The 19533-nt window shown below is 35.8% G+C and overlaps 1 protein-coding gene across 2 annotated transcripts in view; it reads right to left on the bottom strand.

Moving 5' to 3' along the window:
- The window catches only part of LOC131382992 (U3 small nucleolar RNA-associated protein 18 homolog), a 175650-nt gene that overhangs the window by 958 nt on the left and 155159 nt on the right, over positions 1-19533 (bottom strand). The gene's annotated exons all lie outside the window — the stretch shown is intronic.

The following is a 19533-nucleotide window of genomic DNA, read 5'->3' as shown; positions in this document are numbered from 1 at the left end:
TTATATATAATTATAGTATATATAAACTGAGGAATTATATTATACATATTATATATTATTATATATAATATATATAATATATTTGTCTCCCCAGTCTGAAGATTGCTTATAGAAAATAAAACTCTCTGGCCGGGCGTGGTGGCTCACGCCTGTAATCCCAGCACTTTGGGAGGCCTAGGCGGGTGGATCATGAGGTCAGGAGATTGAGATTATCCTGGCCAACATGGTGAAACCCTGTCTCTACTAAAAATACAAAAATTAGCTGGGTGTGGTGGCGAGTGCCTGTAATCCCAGCTACTCAGGAGGCTGAGGCAGAAGAATCGCTTGAACCAGGGAGGCAGAGGTTGCAGTGAGCGGAGATTGCGCCACTGCACTCTAGCCCAGTGACAAAGTGAGACTCTGTCCCCCCACAAAAAAAAAAAAAAAAGAAAAGAAATCTTTCCCTTTTTCTTCTGCAGATCTCATGGTCTTTTGTTAACACCATGTGTTTTTCTCTCCAATAAATTTATAGATTTCTTATTTCAAGTGCCTGGATTTTTTTTTTTTTTAATATCCTGCACCTGCCAAAAGGCAAAACACATAGCAAATATTCAAAGAGTATTACAGCTTCTAAATGCACAGGGTTAAGATTCCCTTAGTCAACACTGAGGAATATTAACATTTGAAAGCTACAGGGTCTCTTGAGTTGCAAGGACATCAAATGAGAGCTCTAGTGGTTTACCAAACCACATATATTTATTCAGATGTGCTGCATGAAGTTTGGTCTAAAGCTGCCTCTTTGCATATTTTAAAGGTTTCTCTGTATATAGTGACCTCTAACGTAACTGGATGTGTAAACAGGCTGTACATAGCCTTGTGCCAATCATCGAGTTTTAGCCAAAGGCGGCCAAATGTTAAAGCCATCTTTAAATATGGCAAATGCCAGGCTGTAGTCAGTCTGGCTCTTTCTGAACCTCACTTCTATTTTCTGCATGTCACTTCTGTTTTTCTGTCCTAAATTTTCTTCTACCACATGGTAGCACTAGAGTCTCTGACCCTATTCTGGTTCAGGGGCTGCCTGATTAGCAAATCATTCTTTGCTCCATTAAACTGTTAAATTTAATTTGTCCAAGGTTTTCCTCTTAGCAATGCATTCATCTAAGATCAACTATTATGTATACGTCGGCATTTGTTATTTTTTTAACTTCTGAGAATTCAATTGAATCTTTAATTATTGATAACATTCAACAGAGAGATAGATTTTGTGATACGTAAAAAACCCAATATTTTGAATTTATTGTGGAATCTCCTGAAAATGTCTGGACATAAACTTTATTCCAGTAGGTTAAAAAATATGAAAAAGGAATATTCCCTATGAAACGTAATTTGTTTATACTTTTTCAATTAACTAATATTCTGGTCTCATACAGACATAAATCAATTTCTAAAAACAAAACATTGAAAGTGGTTTGACTTTTAGGGTGTTCCCCCTGGTCCTAGGAAGGAAGAGATAACAGTTCACCAAATTATCTGTTCGCCAGTCAGTCAAAAGAGTAAGGTGCTCCCCCTGGTACTAATTAGGTTAATTCTAAAATGTGAAGGGTGACTTGTGTGCTGGGTTTTTATTTTAATTCTGTTGTAAAATATTCTGAAAATTTGAAAGAATTTTTTATTGAGTGGGAGTGAGTAATTTCACTGAGTCTGTGCCCATTTTGAATGCATGAGGTGTTTAAGTTATAAAAATTGCAATCAGTGAGTTATCAATTAGTATGCTTTTAAGAAGTGAAATAACATAAAAATGGATATTTTATGAATTCAGCACGTATAAAAAAAGTGTACACCTGACGTGAATTTCAACTAGAAAGATCTGATTAGTTTGTTTTTATAATCTTTTGGTCATTATAGCTGATAGTTTGCAATTTTCCTGTGGTTTCAAGTACTGTAGTTATTGGATTACGGTCTTGTGCATCAGAAAACTCGGGCTGTTATCATGAGAACAGTGGGCAATATTCTCTATACCTTTCCTATCAACTGCTGTCCAGGGCCATCCACAGGCTCCTCAAATGGCAAGCTGCAAATGCCAGCACTCTGTTACATGGAGCTACCACATCTAAGCATTGCCTCTGAGTCTTTTCTATATCCACTAATACTCATCAGTTTGATTTCCCTTGACTCTTTGTCCTAGGTAGAGACATAAAAATACGTCTTACCCTGTACCCACTCCTTTGTGTATAATAGCTACATCTCTTGGATGCACTAGAGAATGTATCAACCTCAACAGAGCTTGGAGGAGTCTTACTCTTTAGTCAGAAGTATTTATGTCACTCTAAAAAAATGCCTGTGACAATCTATTCTTTAGGAGACTCAAAGCTCTGTCAATTTACTTTTTTGACTGATCGGTGAAGAGATATTTGGTAAACTATTATCTCTTCCTTCTTTCCTAGTTTACGAACCTAAATCACCTACTGATTTTTTTGTATTGTAACTAAAGCATATCTAGGATGTTTTATATGAAAGCCACAGTGCTTTTATCACCTTATTTAAATGCAGTGAACTGGTAGAGAATAAACTACACAAACTCCAAAATCTATGAATTAAGATCACTAGTATACATCCTATGTTTAGGCAGCCAGAATACCCACTGTAATTTGTACATCTTAATATCTTTGGGAACATATCATGCGTAGCCCTCTCCACTCAGTATTGGCTAAAATCCTCAATTTGATTAATCTTTGTGTTTATTCAACATTGTAACATATTTAGCCAAAATTGAAAACATAGGATTTTGCTTCTCCTTTTACTCTTTAACAACTATGACCAATAAATGATACCAAATACAGTCACATGTCACTTAACAACGGGGATGAGTTATGAGAAATGCGTCATTGGGCAGTTTTGTTGTGGGAACTTCATAGTGTGTACTTAGACAAACCTAGACATTACAGCCTGCCACACACCTGGACTATGTGGTACAGCCTGTTTCTGCTAGGCTACAATCCTGTGTAGCATGTTACTGAGCTGAATACTGCAGAAAATTTGAACAAGATGGTAAGCATTGGTGTGTCTAAATATAGAAAAGATATAGTAAAGATACTATATGAAAGATAAAAATAGTAGACCTGTATAGGGCAGCTTCTTTATAGTCTTTTGAAACACCAAGGTACATGAGGTCTGTTTATCAAGTTGTTGCTCTGTGACACATGACTGTTTATCGAGTAACCATCATGCATTAAGAACTGTTTTAGATGCAATGAGAATCCACCCAGATCCCCTTCTTCCAGGTGCCGTGAGCATTGGGTAGTAAAAACTCACTGCCCACATTCTCAAGAGACTTGTGCTGGGAGGTTGCAGACTCTGCTCTTCTATTGCTCTTGGACCAGGTAGCCAACCTAAGCCTATGATGTACTGATAAGCCTGTTAAAAAAAAAAAAAAATACAAGAAAGCAAGCCTTTCTCCCTCGCCCAGAGGTGCAGAGGTGGGTTGGGAGGGGCAGTTAATTCTGTGAGGATAATCTGTGCTCCAGAGCTGCCTATGGTTCAGGGGAAGGCTACACTTTGCCTGGGACCTGAGCCCGCACCTTTACTCTATCCCTTCATCCAGCTGACCTTCCTCACCATCTCACAGATTTTCCCTGAAGAAAGTGCACTTAATAAACCATGTGCTCCTGAATCATTGTTTCTGACTCTGTTCCTAGGGATCCACACCTGAGGGAGAAACTAGAATGCACAAAGTAAACAGTGCCCATGACAGTAACTCATCATAGCTCTCCCCTGCTTTTAGGGATGAAGGTGATTGTGTGTGTGGGGAAGCGGGCTCTGGAGCGGACGGAAACCGGGATTTGAATCTGGACTCTGCCACTCACTGGGTGTATACATCAGCAAATGACTGAAGTCCACATGCCTCAGTTTCTTCCGTTGTAAAATGGGGGTAAAATAGTGTAATTATTCTGTGGAAGTTACATGTATTACTGTATGTTAGAATGTGATTAGAATAGTACTTGGCACAGAAAATGCTATGTGTTACTTGACATTGTGATTATGTTAATAAAGCCTGAGAGAGGTTAATTAAATGGCCTCAGGTTACACAGATAGTGAATAGGAAATTTTTTTCTCAAACTACATTAAACTTCCTTTCAGATCCTTTTCTTTCCATTCACTACTATATTTAAGAATGGAAGCTTTCTTCAGATTATTTCCTTTCTGTTTGTCTTGCTTATTCATATTTGCCTTCAAATCTCTCCAGTTAGGATCATACATTCCACTGGAAGTAAACTGTTTCTAGTACAACTATAGCAAAACATCCACCCTCTTTGGAAACCTGACCCATACCTGGAGCAGATTATATGAAGTTACAAAGCTTAGGCTTTAGGGACCACTGCAGGAACCCTTCCTGGGAAGGCCTTGGAGTTCTCCTATTCATAATTTTGGATGATTATTCTTAAAGAGTCCACTCCCCCATATAAGCTTCAGCAGTCACAAAACCTGTGTACACACCTGGTAGACAATATTATTACAGAAGAGCCTATTGGATGTTGGTTTTTGTCATGCAGTTATTGATTTACTACTGCTTAATATCATCCACTCATTGCAGGAAACTCACCCAGTGTTATGTCAGGTGCCTGCCCCCTCTGAAGCTCTTGCTGTATTTCTGTCTGTATTTCACTGATTTTTAAAAAGCTGCAACCATTTATTTATTGGTGGCTTACTAGCTGTGTGTCAGAGTGTGCTGGACACCAGAAGATATGATAATGATAATAAGTCATCTCGAAGTGTGGAGGGACACAAATAAAGATGACAATGGTAAGATCTATTTAATAATAAAGTTATTTTCAGGAAACAGGGAGAGCATGGGGGGAAGTCTGTAAATCATTTGGATACAGGAAAGGATGTATAGAAGTGGAGGGAGCACACCGAGGAAGCTTGAGTTGGTTGAAAATGAGAGAACATTTTGTAACGATCAAATTGGGATAATTGAGGGGGCATTCATCACCTCAAGCATTTATAATTTCCTTGTGTTAGGAACATTTCAACTCCACTGTTTTAGTTATTCTGAAATCTACAATAAATTATGTTTGTGCTACAGAACACTAGATCTAATTCCTTTGAACTGCTTTTTGTACCCATTAACCATCCCCACTTTATTCCTGCTTCCTACTGCCCTTAATGTTTTGTTTACATAATTGTGAAAATAATCAAGCTGAGGACCAGAAATGCCCTGTTGACTATTTAAATGATTGTTCCATATTTATGAATTAAAATAAATTAATCATACTTGAATTATTTTTAAAACAATACAATAGAAATTCCCCCATAAAAGGAAATGTCTGTTCTAATATTCTACTAGAGGACATGATTGATTTTTATATATCAGCTGAATAGATAATCTATGCAGTTCAAATCTATAGGTTCATAATCTATGCAGCTTTGGAACCATTCAAGAGGGTAAAACTCACAATTAGTTTTTTCTTTTTTTTTTTTTTTGAGATGAAGTCTTGCTCTGTTGCCCAGGCTGGAGAGCAATGGTGGGATCTCAGCTCACTGAAACCTCTGCCTCCTGGGTTCAAGTGATCCTCCTGCCTTAGCCTCCCAAGTAGCTGGGATTACAGGTGCCTGCCGCTGCTCCCGTCTAAGTTTTGTATGTTTAGTAGAGAAGGAGTTTCGCCAGTTTGGCCAGGCTGGTCTCGAACTCCTGACCTCAGTTGATCTGCCCTCGGCCTCCCAAAGTGCTGGGATTATAGGCGTGAGCCAATGCGCCCGGCCAATTAGTTTTTATTCTTAACACAGTAACGTTGTAATGCGCTTAGCAAATAAGTGCTAAGTTACAGTAATAATGTAACAAGAAGTTGAATTTATTTTAAAAGTGAAATACCAAAACGGGATAGTTCCCTTGACCCTTTTGTAGGACTCCTGAAGGGGTTAGCTCATTTACTCAGCTCGCAGCTCTCAACCCCTTGTGGGAAGGGGGCCACTCAGGTGATTGGGTGCAGAGGCTGGGACAAGTGCTTCTGGGCAACCAGCAGAAGCAGAACTCTGTGTGGGCTCATGGCAGCATCTAGGGGTTGCCCACGACCCTCAGAGCCCCAGAGGGCATGTGTTACAGTGTGTTCTTTTAGCTTTGCCATCCATAGATGGCTTAAGTGCTAAACAGCTCTGTGGAGGGCCAGTGTGGCAGTTTCTTGCACCTGCACCTGGGTCCTTGTGTGTTGTCCAGGAAGAATCAGGTTATGTGTATGAATTGAAGGGTGGTGAATGTGGAGGATTTTATTGAGTGGTGGAAGTGGCTCTCAGTGGGGTGGAGAGCTGGAAAGGAGATGGAGTGGAAAGGCGGTCTTCCCTTGGAATTCAGCTGTCCCCGGCCAAACTCTTCCCGAGGTCCCACCATCAAGCCATCCCTCTGTAGTCAAGGTGATTCTCTTTGACTTCTGGCTGTTCTTCTCTCCTTCTCTGCTGCTGTGCCACTCTGCCACTCTTCCAGTGGAGCCTGGGGTTTTTATAGGTACAGGATGGGGGGTGGGGCAGGTCAGGGTGATTTTGAAAAAGGCAACATTTGGGCAGGAAAACAGGAATGCATATTCTCACTTTAGGTCACGGGTCCAGGTTTGAGGGTGTGGCCCTCGCCAGGGATAGCCCTCTTCTACCCAGTATTTCCCTGTCTCCTGTCTGTGTCAATACCATTTTTAATACACACACATGTGTGTATCTAGTCTATTTAGATCTGCTACATAACAACTAGAAGTAAATATTCTCCTCCTAAACTACATATATTAGTTTTATCTTTTCATGAAATGCATAAAATGAAAGGATACTGCCACTTTCTCTTTAAATAAATCACATTTTTCATACTTTATTCTCTATTATTTTTGATGACTTTTATTTTATAGCATGCTGCTATTAACTTCCTTCTTCCAAGTCTTCACCAGTTGCAAATTCTTATGTTTTACATGATGGGACACATGTAATAGGAGCATAATGAATGCAGTTAAATGCTGAACAATAGAAGAAGCATAGTCATATATATATGTGTGTGTGTGTGTGTGTGTGTGTATGTGTATTTCATATATATTCTCCCACTGATATGTATTACACATATTTACATTTATTTATTGTGTTTCATCTGAGAATAAACTAGACACCATTTTCTTTCCATTAAGAAATTAGAAATAATTACATGAATTATAGAATTACACTTGGACTGGTGAGAAGACTTCAAGGAATCAAAGGATCGGCCTTGGAGTAAATTTAATAATACTTTCCAGTCCCTGATAATACATCATTCATTCATAGATACATCACTTAGCTATGTTGAAGTAAACAATTTTTTTTTAATACTCAGATTAGAAAAAGCAACTGTCACTGACCTTCAAAGTAGAAACAGGGCTGGAGGAATTCACAGTAATTTGAGCCTTGTCCCTCTTCAAGCTCCAGAAAGAAATATACTGTGTTAATTGAAGTAGAAAAGGAGTATCAAGCTTTGTTTGATCAAGACATATAGTATTTATGTCCTGGGTAATTTCAGACAATGGACTAGTTTACAAAAAGTAGGTACAAGACAGAGAGATTGAATTTGTTCATTATTCTTATTTTGTTGTTCAGGGGATGTTAGTTATAACTTCTTAAATGTGATTTAGGCTGAATTGGGAATTTCTTCCATGTATCTATGCTAAGATCCTTTTGTATTTTTGACAAAAAAGATTTATAGGAAGGATTTTAAAATATATTTACAATAGATATCATATCTATTGAGTGAAACATCACCAAACTAATGCTTTTTTAATATTATGCTTGGGAGTACATTGTTGCCTCTTTGTGTAAATATGACATCCAAAAGAGCGAGTTATACATCTGTTTTATTCCCTGTAATAAAGGTGATTTCTGGGAATTGTTTGCTGAATAAATTCACAATAAGATGTGCATCATTTTTATTGATGACATGGGAGATGTCATTTATAAAGCTCAGGTACATCATTTTCTTATTTGGAAAATATAAACCTGTTTGACTCATGTGAAAAAAAACAAGAAAGACACAGACTCTTATCAGAGATTTATATAAAATTGGAAATAGATTTTAAAATGATCGTTGGAAATAGATTTTAAAATGATCGCAAAAATTGGTTTTAAAAAAAGTAGTGTTTTTTTTTTTTTTTTTTTTGAGCCAGAGTCTCTCTCTGTCACTCTGCCTGGAGTGCAGTGCAGTGGTGGAATCCCAGCTCACTGCAACCTCTGCCTCCCGGAGTTCAAGTGATTCTCCTGCCTCAGCCTCCTGAGTAGCTGAGATTACAGGCTTGTGCCACCATGCCCAGCCAATTTTTGTATTTTTGGTAGAGGTGGGGTTTCACCATGTTGGTCAGACTGGTCTCAAACTCCTGACCTTGTGATCTGCCTGCCTCGGCCTCCCAAAGTGTTGAGATTACAGGTATGAGCCACCGTGCCCAGCCTAAAAAAAGTTTAACTGTATCTATCTAAAAGATAAATATCTAGATCTTTTCAACGCAGAGAGTAACTCCATCAGCCCAATTAAGACACCAGAGCCAGAATCCTATCTAGTTATATAGAAGTCTGTGAAACAAAAATAATACTTGTCTGCCAGTGCCTCACTTGTGTGCCCCATGCTTTAAAAACAAATGATCTTGAAGTCACAAATTGGTGATCAAAAATATTATCATGTTTTACATTTCTGAAAGCTAATATCTTAAGTTTAAAAATATAACTTTAAAGCGTAGTGTGGTGGTGAAAACTTTTCCCTCAGGTAGTGCGACTTTCTACACATCCCGGTGAGATTAATACTCAACATATCCCAATAAATTAATAATTTAGTGGTAAATTTCCGAAGCAAGTTCGAGTGTTACTATCCAGTTGACAAATATTAGCTTTCCACTTTTCCCTAAATATCAATTTTATCTAAAAACTAATGCAGGTATGATGATGGAAATGTGGATTTGATTTTACAGTAAGTGGACCAAAATCTTCTAGTTGTAATAGTCAGATAATTAAAAAAAAAAAACTAAAATAAGTAACAGGGCTCCCTTGGCAACCACCACATTATTTACTTCTCAATCTTGTTGCTTTTTAAATAGGGTTCCTACCTTTAAGATAAAATATAAGTAATGTACTAGATCACCTCCATCATCACTTGTAGCATCTCCTCAAGGCCCTGAGATATAAAAAAATTTACTTATTTATTTTTTTAGTTTGCTTAGCTAGGTAATGTAGTCATGAGACTGGAAAAATATTTTCTGATATTAATATGAGTTCCAGAGGGTTGGAAATTTGGGAATTCTTATATACAGTCTATTTACTGTTGGGTACTATTCATTTATTTAAGGATAAAACCAGAATTCATTCTGATTCATTCATTTAAAGGAAAAATGATACTTGAATAATCTCTTATAATTTTATTTTCATTTTTTAAATTGTTCTTTTCTTAAATTCACCAAGGTTCGCTTTCTAGAATCGTTAGTCTTAGCCACTTAAATCAGTGAGCCACAGATTCCCAGTGCCCAAAGATTTCTTAAAGCATGATTAACTATTTTATTCTGTTAAAGTGTTAATTTTTTAGATTGTAATCTAATGGTATAAAAATTGGGTTTTTGTTGGATAATAAGACATTTGTCTAAGGAAATATTTTCTTAATGCTGGTAATAGGTCCAGATGCTATTTTTTAAATTTAGTACACTTTTTTAGAGAACACACACATTAAATTGTTTAAAGGAAATGCTGAATTCAAATAGTCAATACATTTTTGTTTGTTCTCTATAAACCAAACCCTGTGCTTACCGATTTAAAATTCTAGTGCTTTAATTTATATTTGCAATATAATATTCAATTTATATTGAATTTATTTAGTCAATAAATTATTAAATGTAGGGATATAATACTTAAAAGTTTAGCAAAACTAGGTACCATAGCAATAGGAAACTTTACTACCATTTTCCAAATATTCATAATTATATTGCATATTTATTTTTACATAACTTTCATTAAAAAAATGTATTTCATGTAATTTCATGTATTATTTGGCAAAACTAGATCAAGAAAAACCAGTTAATTCCTAACCTCATATTACAATAAAAGTGACATGGTTAATGTTCTGTATTTTAAGAAGATTTCAACAGTTGTAAAATTTGGAAGGAAGTGTCCATTTTTAATTAAAGTGTAATCAAGATTCACAAAGGCACTCATAAATAATTCTTAGTAGCAAAGGCAAGATTGACACGTTTGTGAACAGGTGTTTTATTTGATTACACACATTAGTTAGGTCAAAAACATTCCAAGCTTCTTTGGCAGTTTTGAGAATTCACAATGTGCTTGGTGCTAAAAAAAAAACTAATTCTGACTTCAAAGCCTCTTATCTGGGATGACACTGTATCCCCAAGTAGAATATTGCCCTGCTCCATGAGGATCGGTTTCGAGTTGAGTTTGTTTGTTTCTCCTGGTCTGGTCCCATATCCATCTGAGATATTCCTTGGCATCTACAGGCTATAACTGATGGTCTTTTGTTCAACTTCTACGCTCTGGATTATTATCCTAATGTTTAAATTCAATTACACTTGATTGCTATATATAAAAATAGTTAGCAAAATATAAAACATATGAAGGTATTCATTGTATAGAAGAAATATTATTGTGTTAGATAGTATTTATTACATTTTTATGATTACACCATATCATTAGGTATGACAGAATCCAGCCTTATTTTAAATTGTGGCTTCTGAATGTAATAAAAATTTGGTTTGTGAGTAGTTCTCACTAAGGAATTTAACTCTGCTATTTGTAGCTGGTTTTACTTTTGCTATGTCTTGCTTCTATTTTCTGCAGTCATTTAAAGTGAAGTATTACTGGGTCTATTTCTCTGGGGGAATAGCTGTCAACTGGCAGACAGCCAGAAATGAACAATTGTTGAAAAGCCTACTACGTGCTAGGTATTTTGTTACATCATTTCATTATTAATGTGACTTGCAGAGAAAGACACTCCTAGTACTTGTTATAGATGAAAAACAAACCAACAACAACAACAACGAAAAACAGAAGCTCAATGACACTGAGGAACTTAACCCATGTCACCAAATCAAGCATTTAAGAAGTCAGGATTTGAGTTTCTCTTTGCCTGATCCTACAGAGCACAGTGTTTCCATAATACTCTCCTAAGTAACCTTATATGCCTGGTTATCCTGACATTCCCCCTATAGCAGGCAGGCACTGACTTGTCTATGGATAAATAAGATTGTGAATTGTTCAGGATAAGCCTGTTAATATAATCCTACCAAAAATGGCTTGCATTTGAAGGCATTGCTTATATGTTTTATACTTGTTTTGACTTTTCATATCTTCATTGAATTTATTTATATGTAGAGCTTCCCTTAAAAAGAAATATTTTCAAAAAATAAGCAAAAAATCTATTTAAAATGTAATTTTAAAGAGGAAAACAGTAAAGAATAAAAAAAGTCAACATATGTTCAGTGATTGAAGTTAAAATTGATCTGCCTATAAAATTGTTTTATAAACAATTAATTATTATTGCATACACTGTAGTAAGTAGATTATGAGCATTAACTCCATTTGATCATTGCAAAAGCATATATGTTAGATATCATTACGTTTGTTTCATTGATGAGCAAACGGAGCCACAGAGCAAACTGAGGCAATTTATTCAAGGTAGCACTTCTGCTATCGACAGAATGGGGTTTTAAACCAAACAGTCTAGCTTCAGAGCCTATGATCCTTCTAATTATTATTATTAATGGATTATACTTGAGAACTTACTTTGTGCCAAATATTGTTTTAAGCATCCTTCTATTTCATAAAATTCTTGCAGCTATGCCACAAATACGTACTGTTTTTATTTCCAGTTTCAAGGTGAGGAGACCAAACCTTACACAAAGGAAATCATCTAATAGGGGTAACACAGACTACCGGTCGCAGAGCTCAGATGAAAATCCAAAACTATTTGACTCTCCTTTTAAGGAATTTGATATAATGAAGTTGCCAACTTGGCCTAAACACCATTATTATTCTTTATCTGTTCAGATTTCTTTCTGACAAACTTTCAGATCCATTTACTATTTTTCTCAGTATTTTGCTGAGGCCTTTATCCTGTCTTTTTTTGTTTGTCTGTTTTTACTTTGCTGGGTGATTTTTTTCTACATAAAAATGATGCCAACTTAAAGAGTTCACATTTGAACCTGAAATATACTTGGGCTTTCCAACTGCTTTCTGCACATCTCTATTTGAATTTCACAAAGACAGCTCAAAGTCTGACATCTAACTCATAATCGGGCCTTCCTCTCTTAACTTACCCTTCCTCCTGTTTTCCCTTTCTTAGAGAATGGTACTATTCTCCATCCAACTGACCCAACAGAAACATTGGCATCACGTTGGCTCTCCTCTAGCCCCTTAGTTCACTTGAACATTGAAGCTTATTAAATTTACCTCTTATTCGTTATATTGCTTTTAAGATAAAACCTAGACATTTTCGTGCAGTTAATATGGCCCATTTAAATCAACCCTTTTGTCCTTCCAGCTTTATGTTCACCATTGCCAGTGGCTGGAACTAGGGTGAGACAAGTGAAGTGCTCTCTTCTGGTGCAAAACTTAAGGGATCACAAAACACTTATCTATCAAGATAAAGCAGATGTTAATGCAATGGTTTGGAAATTAAAAAGCAATGCCCAAATAATCCTTAATGAACAAATATCAAATTTTAAAAAAAATGGCAAAATCTAACCAGGTCAGGATTAGGGTAAAGTGGTAAATTATTTGAGAAAACAAACAAACAAACAAACAAAAAAACAATTTAAAAATGCATATCAATTTCATGGAAATTCACATTCTGTTATTTATTTAGATGGCTTTGCTATTGTGATGCTAGAGACACAAATAAGGTAATTAATAACTTAGTTACTTGAGAAATACAGAGTATATATATATTCTTTTAAACTTGAGGAAAGAAAATAATATTTGACTGAAAAATTGGCTTTATTTCATAATCCTCTATGGTAAGTGACAGAAAATATCAAGCTCTCTAAGCTTCAAATTCCTCATCTCTAAAATAAACTGTAACACAAGCCATTGATTTCAAAATAATGTTTGCCTAATGCTTACTATGTATCTGCAAATGTTTTAACTCCTTTGCAATCAATAACTTGTTTTATCCTCAATGACTTCATTTTACAGATAGAAAAACTGAGGTTTAGAGAGGTCAATGCATTCTCTAGGCCAGGTGCAGTGTTGAACGCTTATAATCTCAGTATTTTGGGAGGCCAAGGCAGGTGGATCGCTTGAGCCCAGGATTTTGAAACCAACCTGGGCAGCATGATGGAATCCTGTAGTTTACAAAAAAATGCAAAAATTTAGCTGAGTGTGGTGGTGCCTGCCTGTAGTTCTAGGTACTCAGAAGGCTGAGTGGGAAGTTCTACTGAGCCAGGGAAGTTGAGGCTGCAGTGAGCCATGATCCTGCCACTGCACCCTCTAGCCTGGGCAAGAGAATGAGAACTTGTCTTGGAAAAAAAAAAAAAAAAATGTCTCTAAAGTTCAAATTTACTTAAAATTGATAACATATTTGCCATCCAAATTCTCTCAGCTAGTTAATGCCAGAGCTAGAATGTGAACCTAAGAAATCGGGCTCCAAAATGCAAGGCCTGAACAGGCACACAGAACTGCTTCTCATGGATCTATGGTGATCAGATGAGGGCATGTACCAAAGTTCTATCCTCTCGTTACCTTCTTTAGTTCTCCTACAAATAGTACTTAGGCTACTGTATTTTATTTGCAGTATTACTTCACTTCTCTACTGATCAGATAACCTACTCATTTAAATGCAATCTTCCTATTTAATTGTTCACAGGTAAATGTAATTAATATTATTCATATTTAAATTTAAGAATAAATTTGTATTTTATTTATTCGAATACTCTCTGTGATACATGTTATTCAATAAATACATAAGATGAAAAAGAGTCATCAGCCAGGCTCGGTGGCTCATGCCTGTAATCCCAGCACTTTGGGAGGCCGAGGCGGGTGGATCACCTGAGGTCGGGAGTTCGAGACCAGCTTGACCAACGTGGAGAAACCCCATCTCTACTAAACATACAAAATTAGCTGGGCATGGTGACACATGCCTGTAATCCCAGCTACTCGGGAGACTGAGGCAGGAGAATTGCTTGAAACCGGGAGGTGGAGGTTGCCGTGAGCCAAGATTGCGCCATTGCACTCCAGCCTGGGCAACAAGAGCGAAACTCAGTCTCAAAAAAAAAAAAAAAAAGAGTAATCAATCTTTGATCCTAAATTTATATACAAAGCAGACTGTTGTTTAAATTTTATATCTCTTTTGAGAAGGTTATATGATACATTTTCTGAAAGGATTTATACCAGTCAGTTAATTGCAGATATATCTGACTGATGATGTAATGGGCAGCTTTTGTTGCTTTTCATTTTCTTTTTCTATCATTTTGATTTTTAACTAGTAAACATGCTACTTCTATAATAACATGATAAATGATATACTGTATTTAAATTTTGAATTCATTATTCTTACACTAGAATATTCTAAAAAAGGGCTGTCAGATAACTCATGTAAAGAAGACATTGCCCGAAATATGTGTTATTTGCTGAAAAAGTTTTATAAATAACTTCAGATGTAGTATTTATCCAAAGAATATTGTATTTTATCACAGATTAAATATTTAGAGAGAAAAAATAATATAACTAAAAATACCTTGTTCTAATATATTGAATTATTTTATATTTACTATTATCCACTGAACTTGCTTTATTTTCACTGATTTAAAAAATACTGTTTCTTATAAATAGTAAATTTAATTTCCCTCCTAATGAACATATTTTGTTATTTCATCTTCCTTTCTTACCCTTCTCAAATCACAGTCTACATGTAAATAAATCTTTTTTGAACTCTTCTGTAAAAGGCATACCATTGTTATAACTTCTCCCCCTACCCCTGCCCAGAGAGTTAACAGATGGTTGAGAACACATTGGGGAAAGAATTCTAACTTGAAGAGTGACCCCACTGTTAAATGCTGTGTTACTTAGCTTAAAATATGTATGTGTATTTAATTTTTTTCAGTCAATGTTGGACTTTGTAAAGATAACAAAACTCAGAATAATCCAGCTTTGAGTGCTTCGTCAAGCTCAGTAGTTTGTGACCTTACATTTCTGCCTCATTTTCCAGAAGATGTTCCTAGTACGTTTCAACAGTGTTTCCATACCCAATATCCCATTCTCAAATGAGACAAACATTTTCAGATGATGGAAATATCATCTACTAGAAGGATAAAAACCAACGCCTTAAAATCACTTTTAAATGCAACTGTATCCTTTCCCCCCAACAGCCATGGGTCTGAGATAAAGGATCTTGCAGACTATTAAGTTTCATGTCTTTTCTCTGATTCAGCACAAATTCCTCAGCACAGGTGTTTCTGTAATTATGATACATTGGGAAATTCTCTGTGTTCAATGGCCCTCAGACTCACACTTCCACCTCATCAGTCACATGTCAGCCTAACTCCACCCTGTGCCCTAAATTGCTGGTGTCATTAAGAAGCTGCAAACTTCAGATGGCAGATTTGCAGCTGTGATGTATAATACAGAACATTTCATGAAAAATGTATGAGTAGAGATTTTTTTCTAATATTTCCTCTGTAGTGATCTGCCAGAACCATAACCATCTAGACATGTTTATTATACAGATTTTTTTAAAAGAGGCTTTCATTGCTCTTTGCGATGTGATGTTCCCTTGTTATTTCATAAACACTCCATTGATATTCTTTCTGCAACAAAGTGCTCTAACCTCAGGAACACAGCTGCTTCTTTCCAATGAAATCTGTATTTTCAATCACAGAGACAGCTTCACCTTGATTTAACTGTAGTCTTTGGTACACTTTCTGATTTGCTAATCAAAACCAAGTAGTATATATTTAGTTAAGTGATTGATATTCTGTAACAAATATTGGAAGCATAGGTAACCAGACAATTCTTATTTTTTTTATTTATTTTCTTATTTTTATTTTTTGAGACGGAGTCTCCCTCTGTCGCCCAGGCTGGAGTGCAGTGGCGCAATCTCGGCTCACTGCAAGCTCCGCCTCCCGGGTTCACGCCATTCACCTGCCTCAGCCTCTCTGAGTAGCTGGGACTACAGGCGTCCGCCACCAAGCCCGGCTAATTTTTTTTTTTTTTGTATTTTTAGTAGAGACGGGGTTTCACCGTGGTCTCGATCTCCTGACCTCATGATCCACCCGCCTGGGCCTCCCAAAGTGCTGGGATTACAAGCGTGAGCCACCGCGCCCAGCCTCAGACAATTCTTAAAACATATGTTAGTGAAGAATATGACAGTACTTGAGTCACTGGACTCCATAATGAAATAACAAATATATACGAAATATTTAGCTTTCCTGGCTCTTTTCTCTGAAGTCCAAAAGCGTTTAGAGACTTTTTAGCCCTTGATGATTAACTTATACTATCTTGTTTTACTATTTATTCTTTCATATATATTTACAAGCTCATCACTTGTATTCTAATCTCTTTGGGGGAAGTAAACAAGCATATTATCTATGCCCCTTATGCTTTGCAAATACTATGGTAGGTACTAAAATGTTTCCTCCCTCCCTCCCTTCCTTCTTTCTTTCCTTTCTTTTCTTTCATCTTTCATATATGAATTTATTAACTACCTCTTCAGAACCCCAATGAGCCAGGCGCTGTACACAGGGTAATTATCCTAATAATACAATGGTTTGAGAAGCTTTGTAACTCTATGTCACCTCTGTATTTACTGTGGACATCTGAGATTACTACGCAGATCCAAACATATTTGCAATCCCTGAAAAGAGAAGTACGCATACACACGGTAGACAACTCCAATATGTCATAAAAGCCCACCACTGATACTTATCAAAAATATGTCCATTAAGTGAGAAAATATATTTCAAGTTATACACAACTGGCGGCTAACTGCATGATAAGTAGTAATAAGCAACGTTTATTTTTGTTTCTTTTTATTTAGATTTTTCTTTTTTGGAACAGAAGCACATAATCTATGAGTAGCTTTGATGGTGAAAATCAAGAGTAAATATCACACACAGAAAAATACAAATGCTTTATTTAAGGCAGATTCAAATCTATTCTAATTCACCTCCTATAGCAGACAGCATCATGACTTTCACACACAATTTTAAGAAAAGTCTAACCGGTTCAGAAGAGTAATACTTAAGTGGTCAATTGAGCCATATTGTGCTTGACTAGGCACAGCAAACAAACAAGCAAACAAACAACAACAACAGAAAAGAACATAATTTACAAGAAAAAGTAACGTCTAGTGCTCTTATTTTTAAAATACTGACTTTTTAGATAAAAATTTTGATAAAATTAGAGTCAGAGAAGTGACATCTTAGCATATACAATGGATATTACAAAATAAGATTTTGGCAATGATTATAGCATATTGATTCATTGTGAAAGAGTTATAAAAAGGACTCTGTTTATGGATATCTTGCCTTATTGCAGTCAACATTTGGATGGAAAAATGTTAAATCACGTTTTTCATGTGCCTGAATTCAATCATAATTGATGCATAGAATGGCTTTTGCTGAATGTCACCATCAATTTAAATAACAATATAATATAAAAAGAGTGAAGAATGCTGGAGCTGTTTTATTTTGATTTCTGTTCCTGGGGCTCCTATTTCTTGGGCTTGTAGTATGCTCCAAGCCTTGTGCTGAGTGCTTTTCATGCCTCGCCATCTTGAATCCTTTAATAAATCTATGAGATGGAACTTTTATCCCAATTTTACGTGGAATCTCACCAGAATTGACAGAATTGTTTATTTTACCACACAATTTTCTTTACTGGCAAACTTGTGAGAAATTCTTCCATGGCCATAGTACCAGCAATAGGTATATTTGTCTTAGGAATTGGTGTGTTGTTAATTATTAGCTGTTTGTGTGAGAGGTTCAGTGTTTGTTTCATAGTTGTTAAAATGAGTGGAGCCAACACTGGAACAGTGTACCTATTATTTCAGAATTCCTATTTATTTTCATTTCATGTGAATATTCAGTCTCCATTTCAGCAAGTTCTTAAACTTACTTTTCTTCATTATTTTTACTTTAAGCTAGCTTTAAGGTATAACACAGTGTAACAAGGTAAACAAATGCATCTTATCATATTTCATAAGGAAATGTATCAATATCAGATTTCTTTAGTGACCTAAGTGGCCTTTTCTACTGTCTGGAAGGAGACTCCATTTAAAGTCATCATCTAAGTATTGTGATTTAAATTATCTTCACTTCATCTATGGTATGGTGAGTCAGCGTTTTCCCTTCCTGGGTCTGATCACTCCCTGAGTAGGTAAGAGAAAGAAATATCTAAAAGGCCTAGGAGTGTAGCAAACTATATAGCCTGTAAAATAGCAACTTCTTTGTACCTTGGGGACCACTGCTATGAAAAACAGCCTTAGAGGAAAAATGAGTTATTGTACTTTTACCTTAATCCACATCTTATTTTTGCTGAATTTGTCTTGACCCTTACTCTCCTGCATCCTAGCTGTATGATCTTGCTCAAGTTATTTCACCATTCTATGCCTCAGATTTCTCTCTGGACAATGTGGAATAGTAGTACCTCATCACAGAGCTGCTGTGAGGATTAACAGGAGAAATCCCATGTAATGTACCTAGAATATAGAAACCACTCACTAAACATAAGTAGTTGTCATCTTTATTACTACTGCTATAATTATTAAGGAGTCTAGAGTTATAGCCCATTTTTAAAGGCATTATGGCGGATTTGTTCTCACTCTTCTGAGAGACAGTAGGTTTTCAGGAAGTCTGGGGGGAACACTTTCAGTATTCCTAATCAAGTTTCTATAAGGATACTATTTTGTTTTTAAACAATGAATTATAAATATTTGATCTATAAGGGCATTTATGCAAATTGCGGAATTAGATACTCACTATGTACTGTTTGGCTGACTACACTGGATTTACTAGAATTCCACTAATTAATCCTCTCAACTTGAAAGTACAATTTATGTAAAATGAGTACTCAAAATAATTGCAGTGTTAGTAACGCAAATATGGGTTGCTTACTGATTTTCAGCTAAAGTTTGCAATCTCAATATATGGAGTTTTGGTTTGTTTTAATGACATTTTTCTTTGAAAGTAGTTTTGGAGTGAAGCTCACTTAGCCTTCAATGATTTGTGTATTTGTCATTGCTGTTTGCCTTTTAGCTATAAAAAACTGTGTGCATATCTGTATAGGAATTCACTTTTTATTTCTCACTTTATTTTCCCTTAACAAACATGTGAAATGTTGTAAATTGTCAGCAACACTAAAAGTCTTATGTAAATTACCTATTTATTTATGTAAGTAATTTGATATTTTAAATCCAGGTTTGAAAAAATTAATTTTCTATTTACAAGACATTTTTAAAATAAACATTTCACAAGTATTCTCTCACCAATTGAACAGTTTCGTAAGTTTAAAATTTCAAAAATCTGTCTTTTTTTAATGTTAGGGAGAGCTGTAATATCTGTCAGTCGAACAGAGTCTAGAAAA

The sequence above is a fragment of the Hylobates moloch genome, unplaced genomic scaffold (assembly GCF_009828535.3).
Source record: "Hylobates moloch isolate HMO894 unplaced genomic scaffold, HMol_V3 SCAFFOLD_3, whole genome shotgun sequence".
NCBI classification, from domain to species: domain Eukaryota; kingdom Metazoa; phylum Chordata; class Mammalia; order Primates; family Hylobatidae; genus Hylobates; species Hylobates moloch.
Note: the sequence above shows the minus strand (reverse complement) of the source record. Positions and strands in the feature narration are given on the sequence as shown.